This window comes from Triticum dicoccoides, chromosome 1B, assembly GCF_002162155.2.
Source record: "Triticum dicoccoides isolate Atlit2015 ecotype Zavitan chromosome 1B, WEW_v2.0, whole genome shotgun sequence".
NCBI lineage: Eukaryota > Viridiplantae > Streptophyta > Magnoliopsida > Poales > Poaceae > Triticum > Triticum dicoccoides.
In genome coordinates, this window is record NC_041381.1 from 637982945 (window position 1) to 637990932 (window position 7988).

At 46.0% G+C, this 7988-nt stretch overlaps 1 non-coding gene across 1 annotated transcript; it reads right to left on the bottom strand.

Moving 5' to 3' along the window:
• Positions 1-4328: 4328 nt before the first annotated feature.
• On the bottom strand, positions 4329-4439 carry LOC119351521. The gene has a single exon (XR_005170005.1). It is a non-coding gene; the product is annotated as a small nucleolar RNA R71 (small nucleolar RNA).
• Positions 4440-7988: the final 3549 nt, after the last annotated feature.

Genomic DNA, 7988 nt, shown 5'->3' on the forward strand with positions numbered 1-7988 from the left:
TCATACCGCTTCAGGCGCGAGTGGTGCGGCTGACACTGGGCCCCACCAGTCAGGAGAGAGGGAAGGGGATCAAGATCAGAGGGGAGGCGGAGCTTCGCCGGAGCTTATGCCGGCGAGGAGGGGGTTTGGGGCTAGGCTAGAGGGATAGATCGGAAGCGGCGCTCGCGGCGCACCTGTCTGTACCTGTGGCTTGGCGAAAGGTGGACGGAGCTGGTCGCAGTCGAGCTCGCAAGCTTCGGTGGTGGACGGGGTTCGCCGGAGAGGTGGGAGACGGAGGCTAGAAGCAGCTCTAAGGGCTTGGCGGGGTCCAGGCAGCTCCAGCAGACCACCAAGGCCCTGCCCAAGCACCTGCTTGAGCTCGAGAGGCCGTGGAGAGCGGCAGTTGGCCTGCAGTGATCGCCAGAGTCGTCGGCTCGGGGCGACAGCCAGAGGCCTGCCCAACCGGGCTTCTGCTTGTCTACGTGTTCATGGAGGTGGTGTGGAGTGGTGTGTGGCTAGCAAGGGAGACAGGGAGCGCTATATATAGCTGGAGCGGAGGGGGGGGGAATGTGTCAGCGCCAGAGCGCTCTGGACACGTGGAGAACTTTGACAAGAGGCTCCAACGCGAGGGGACAGGGTACATTGTCAACGCCGGCGCTTGCCCATGCTCGCCGACGAGCACAGGAGGCGGTTTGAGATGGGGACAAGCACACACGCGCACTGTGCCGTTTTGGCCGCGACTGGACCGGGCTTGCTGTGGTGGCTCTGGCGTCAGCGAGCGCCAGGGAGGGGTCATGGGTGATGGGTCGAGGGTCGTGGCACGTTGCGACAGTCAGCAGCAAGCGCTGGAACATGCATGCATGAAACAGAGCGCAAGGCGCAAGCCAAAGCATGTCGAGACGCATGCCAGGCACTGTGTCCACGCGCGGTCACCAGGCTGGCATGGTCAAAACGTTGCCCAGGAGCAGCCAAACCTTGTCTGTGCTCTCGACCGTGCAGTGTTTAGTCTAGGGGAGTTGATGGGTCATGCCCAGGTCGACCAGAAGTGACGCCATTTAGCTGACATATTTCTGTACAAAAACTTGGTCACCAAGTTTGGCCACCTTCTAGAAGGACATTAGGGCTAATCTCCTAGGGTTTAGGGTTTCTTAGGAGGGTGTTTAAGCTCAAGAAAGATCAAGGCATAGCTTAGGGTAAAATGCACTTGCTGTACAAAGTGCATTTCTGGTCCAGAAGTGAAAAGAATTTCTATAGCAAAAATATTAGAAAAAGTGATGCAATATTTTTGCATGGGAAGATGTGCCATGTTCCTAAGAATATTTAGGAATTATGTCAGATTTTTCTGTGTAAGAAAAATTCAGGTTACTTTGGAGCACAAAGTTTTGAAATGAACTTAAGAGAGAAAAATGAATATTTTCCTTTTTGGAAAAATATTCATTTTATTATTTTGGGAATTTGTGGGAGGAATAAGGTAGGTAGGTCACTTGGATGAAAGCCAAGGATATGCCCAAGTGACAAGTCCATTTTGAATTGATCCCAAAATCCAAATCAAATAAGGGCAAAACCACGATGAAAACCAAGTCCGGAAAGAGAGAGAAGGCAAGTCCGGTAAAAAGAGAGAAGGCAAAATCTAGGCTGTCACAAACCTCCCCCACTTAGGATGAATCTCGTCCTCGAGATTCAGTTGCTTGGGAAAACCATTCTGGGTATGCAGTCCTTAAAAATTCCTCTCTTTCCCAGGTTGCTTCTTCTTCGGTGTGATGCTCCCACTGAACCTTGTAAAATCTTATCTCTTTGCTGCGAGTGACCCTTTCTGTCTGCCCCAATATTCGTATTGGCTTTTCCTCATAAGTCAAATCCTTAGCCAATTCTATCTCTGACATATCAGTCCTTTTCTCCGGTGGTGAGATGCATCTTCTTAGCTGTGAGATGTGATAAGCACATTTCATATACATCTTTTGGCTCTCAAATATGCGGTTTATTGAGATATGACCATCAATTCTTGCTGTGAAATATTGAATATTTGCATGAAAATCATATATAGGATCATTTACTAGTCTTTGGTCTATTTTGCATAAATGTGCACAAAGTCACTACAAATCTTCAAGATCCGGACTAAGTGGCTAAGGGAATGAAGAAGAGGAGAAAGAATGGACCCGACCGTGAAGAAAAGATGTAACCAGAGGGGCCAAGCTAAAGTTGGAGGGATCATCTTGTGAAGAAAGAAGAGAAGTGGAAGGGCAAAAGAGCAAAAGTGGCAGATCAGAGGAGGGGGATCAAAATCCCTAGCAGTAGCCCCGATCCCCTTTGTGCCTGTCATCTCCATCCCCTCTTTCCCCCGCCTCCTTCTTCCACCTCTGGCCGCCGCCGCGACCAGGCCGGCGTGGCGGCGCGCCACCCAGCACCTCCACCTGCTCCACAACCGCGCAGCACCTCCACCCGTGCCATCGCGCTCCCACCACATCACCATCACCACCATCACCACCGCGCGCCACCACTCCCCTCCCCCTACACCATCCATCCATCGCAGCCGCGCCATCGCGCCATCACCAGCATCCACCATCATCGATCCATCTCCACCTTCACTGTGCCATCCCTCCACCATCTCCAGCCACCGTCGTACCTCGCGCGCACAACAGACAAAGGGGAGCACAGGCATCTGGTCATCCACGTGAGGGCGCCCCCGTTTTGCTGCTCTACTTCTCCTAACTCATGATGTTGCTCTTCTCTCCACACCCCCACTGCTTCTTCTTTTTCCCCTTGAGCTCCTGCTGCTGTATCTTCGTCTTCCTCCCTGAAACATAACTGCTGCTGCTCCCTTCTCCTCACGCCTCTACTACAGGCTGCTGCTCCTTATCTGAACCAACTGCTGGCTGCTATTACTTCTCCCCAAAACTGTCGCCGCTCCTCTTTCTTGCTGCACCTTCTTCTCCTGCGTCACTTCTGCTGCTCCTGCTCTTCTCTGCCTTGCCACTATTCTTCTTACATGAACCTCAAAACTGTTGTTGCTCTCTTTCTTTCTCTTTCTCTCACTCTTTCTATGTGTGTGTGTGTGTGTGTGTGTGTAGTTGCTGATAGTTACTACTGGATGCTAGACCAATTACATTCAAATCAGTATTAGCTCTCTATGTGTCTGTAAGTTAGTTAGTGTACTGTCCTATTCTGAAAAGGTGAAACTTGTGTATTGTTCTGAACACCCAATTTGTGTTTTGTTATGTATTAGTTTCTGCAATATATGTGAAATTGTGAGTTGTTGAGCTGATCATTTTTATCAGACTTGTATTGTCATGCATTTTGAGTCATATATATATATATATATATATAAATTCGGTCAATTCTAGTAACTGTGGTGTTCCATATTTGTGAATCTCCTGTACAAATGAGTTCCATTGCTATAGAACTCAATGCTGCTCTACATCATCTTAATTGTCTGCTTGTGAATCATGTACCATAATCTTTCTGTCCCTTATCCTTTATGCTTGCCTGTGTTAGTATTTTAATTTCTCAAGCATAACGAAACTACTAAAAAGACAGAGAGTATAATTTGAACCTTCCTTTGCTTCTTTTCATTTTCTTTTGTCGATGATTTTTCCCGAATGATCTTAGTTTGTCTAGGTTTAATATTCTGCTTTCATCACCTAATATTGTGTTACCTAGATTTAGCCGAGCGTTGTTGCCGTCGCCTAGTCCCTGTGGAGAACATGACATCCGTAGTTTGGGCATAAAAATCCCGCTATACTTTTAATTGATCATTTTGGCGCCGTTGTCGGGGACTAGCGTCAAGCGATTGTGTTAGGCTATAGACTAGGTTTACTTTAGTTCCTTGTTCAATTCGTTGTGTATTTCATTTTCAGTGTTTTTCTTCTATTTTCCCCCATTGTTACTTCGGCTTATTAGGATACTAACCTTCTGACTAGTGTTTACCGTTTATGAGTGTGTGTAGGGAATCATAAATCTTTGCTGGTTGTTCTATAGTTACACTTGGTTAAGATGGCATTGCTTCGTGATCTTTGGATGCCCAAAAGTCAGTGCTATATTACAGGACCGATTTGGCCAACCATTGAGGCCGAGAACTTCGAGCTGAAACCTAGTCTTATTGCTTTGGTTCAACAACAACAGTTTGGAGGACTGCCTACTGAGGATCCCTATGAGCACTTGCACCGAGTCATGGAGTATTCAGATACAGTCAAGTACCATGGAGTTCCTCAAGATGCAATCATGTGTAGGTTGTTCACATTCTCTCTCCGTGATGATGCTCGTGCTTGGTATCGATCCTTGCCATCAAGGTCATACAGTTGGAATGAGATATCACGAGCTTTCTTGGATAAATATTTCCCACTACACAAGCAGTCCGCAATTCGGGATGAGATCTTCAATTTCGTTCAGCGTGAAGGCGAGAGCTTGAATGATGCTTGGGAGAGATACAAACCCTTATTCAGGAGATGTCCTAATCATGGGCTCGAGAGATGGTTAGAGCTACAGATATTCTATAGAGGATTGACTTTGGACACTCGAGCTTATGTCGATATGGCAGCGGGTGGAGCTATTACAAACAAGACACTTGATGAAGCTTTTCTGCTGATTGAGAGCATAGCTTTCCACCAACTTCAGTGGTACAATAAGAAGCCCACGTCTGATTCATTGGTTTGCTTGCAACAAATCACTACACCTCAGCCACCAATTCTTACACAGAAGCCTGAACCTCTATCTCAGTGTGACAAGATTGAGCTTGCATGGATTATCTTCGACGATGATGACACCATTCTAGTTGACACACACGCTACAGATCATATGGATACTAGTGTTGGAGACTCGGTTTTGCATTGTGATGATTCTTCCATTGATGAGCCAGAGCTGCAGTTAGTTGTTTTTGATATTGAGGAGTCACCTTTAGTTGATATTGATCATGTGCTGCTAGAGCCAGATATGGAGAAGTTCACCTTCGATGATGTTAGCTGTATTGCTTCCTCAACACTTGAGCCTGAGATGGAGAGCTTCATGGTTGAGTATGGCGAGGTGGATTCATATGTCAAGGAGCCAAGCTCTACTATTTCACTTGTTGACATGAGTCCGGTGGAAATTTCTACTACCACACCTTACTTGGTATCTTCAATTGAGGTAGTCCTGAAGCTTCTTCCCAAGTATCTCAGGTATGATATCAGCTTTCTCGACAAGATATGCCATATCATGGATATTGTCTATGCACCATGTGACTTGTTGTTGATACATGTTCCTGACTTGCTCAATAGATATACTTATATGATAGGGGCACTCTATCGATGACTTAGAGGGCATTCTCTCTGTCACTTGTATTGGCTTGGTTGTTGAGTGTTCTTTCAGGTTGATGCTTGTGTACCATTTACTGCGAGTTGACCGAGTTCAAGATGACATTCCCTGGGATCCTGGTGGATTCACGACATGGTGATGAGGAGAAGCAATGGGGCACACATGAAGAAGAGTGAAGCTGGAGCATCCATAAGGAAGGAAAGGAGAAGAGCTGCAGTTGGTGAGGTGATCGAGCGAGTGCTACATTATATAAACCCGATGAGCTGTTTCATGACCCGAATCTTAATATATCATCCATTGATACATGCTGAAATCATTTGATATTTGGGTTGCTTGAGCTATTTCTTAAATGTCGTCCCACTGAATTTTACCTTTGACATATGATGCTTGATGTGAATATGTGAACTGAATCGTGAATGCCTTGTAAACTAGTGATCTACATACTGCTTGCTTTTCTGAAATTAGTGAAAGTTATTAGTTTTGAGTGCTCAAATCTCTAGTACACTAGAAAACTTAATCATTTTCTGCTTTTACCTCGATACACCTAGATCATTAAGTGTCAGATGCTGAGTTTGTGCCTAATGTGTTCCCATTGAGAGCAATCACCTAACCACTATGGATTAGCATGCTATGTTCCTTGGATTGGTAGCATGTGAACCAGACATGGAGAAGTGATGATTCCTATTTTTGTGCTTATGCGTTGTTCATTTAAGATAAGTAATAATGAATAAATAAGTCTGACTACCTACAGTAGCATGTCATGTTCCCGGGATCGGTGGCATGTGAAATCGGGTTAGCTTGGGCAGTCATTAATAATAATAGAAATGTAATTGTCGAACCAGGTGTATACCATGTTCTCGGGATCGGTGGTATGTTCCTTTGGGGAGATAAACAAAAAAAACTAATAATTGGTCGAGCCAGTTGTATACCATGTTCTCGGGATCGGTGGTATGTTCCTTTGGTGAGATTGATAAAATATTATCATTACTTCCTTCAAATTTAATAAGTGGTTCAACCACAATGTTATATTTCTGCAAATAAGTGATTTAATTCCAGCTCTTTTTGTTCTCGGGATCATGCTCTCTTTAGGAACCATTTGGCGCAGTCATCATTTAAACTGGTTGAACCTCTTTTATCATTGTAAAAGTTTAAAATGGTCATGCTTACTAGTATCCTATTGCTTTGTAGCACTCTTGACCATTGATTTGCACTAGCTAAGTCCAAAGCATGCATTGTTTAGAGATCTACTTCACTTGGCATTCTCTAGTTAGCTCACTATTCACTATCTTGCTCTTGTCATATGCCTTTACTTGAGGACAAGTAAAGATTTAAGTGTGGGGGAACTTGATAAGCACATTTCATATACATCTTTTGGCTCTCAAATATGCGGTTTATTGAGATATGACCATCAATTCTTGCTATGAAATATTGAATATTTGCATGAAAATCATATAAAGGATCATTTACTAGTCTTTGGTCTATTTTGCAGAAATGTGCGCAAAGGCACTATAAATCTTCAAGATCCGGACTAAGTGGCTAAGAGAATGACGAAGAGGAGAAAGAATGGACCCGACCGTGAAGAAAAGATGTAACCAGAGGGGCCAAGCTAAAGTTGGAGGGATCATCTTGTGAAGAAAGAAGAGAAGTGGAAGGGTAAAAGAGCAAAAGTGGCAGATCAGAGGAGGGGGATCAAAATCCCTAGCAGCAGCCCCGATCGCCTTTGTGCATGGCATCTCCATCCTCTCTTTCCCCCGCCTCTTTCTTCCACCTCCGACCACCGCCACGGCCAGGCCGGCGTGGCGGCTCGCCACCCAGCACCTCCACCTGCTCCACAACCCCACAGCACCTCCACCCGTGCCATCGCGCTCCCACCACATCACCATCACCACCAGCACCACCGCGCGCCACCACTCCCCTCCCCCTACACCATCCATCCATCGCAGCCGCGCCACCGCGCCATCACCAGCATCCACCATCATCGATCCATCTCCACCTTCACTGCGCCATCCCTCCACCATCTCCAGCCACCGCCGTACCTCGTGCGCACAACCAGACAAAGGGGAGCACAGGCGTCTGGTCATCCACGAGGGCGCCCCCATTTTGCTGCTCTACTTGTCCTAACTCATGATGTTTCTCTTCTCTCCATGCCCCCACTGCTTCTTCTTTTTCCCCTTGACCTCCTGCTGCTGTCTCTTCGTCTTCCTCCCTGAACCATAACTGCTGCTGCTCCCTTCTCCTCACGCCTCTGCTATAGGCTGCTGCTCCTTATTGGAACCAACTGGTGGCTGCTATTACTTCTCCCCAAAACTGTCGCCGCTCCTCTTTCTTGCTGCACCTTCTTCTCCTGCCTATTGCTTCTTCTTCTTCCCTACGTCACTTCTGCTGCTCCTGCTCTTCTCTGCCTCGCCACTATTCTTCTTACATGAACCTCAAAACTGCTGCTGCTCTCTTTCTTTCTCTTTCTCTCACTCTTTCTATGTGTGTGTGTGTAGTTGATGATAGTTACTACTGGATGCTAGACCAATTACATTCAAATCAGTATTAGCTCTCTATGTGTCTGTAAGTCAGTTAGTGTATTGTCCTGTTCTGAAAAGGTGAAACTTGTGTATTGTTCTGAACACCCAATTTGTGTTTTGTTATGTATTAGTTTCTGCAATATATGTGAAATTGTGAGTTGTTGAGCTGATCATTTTTTATCAGACTTGTATTGTCATGCATTTTGA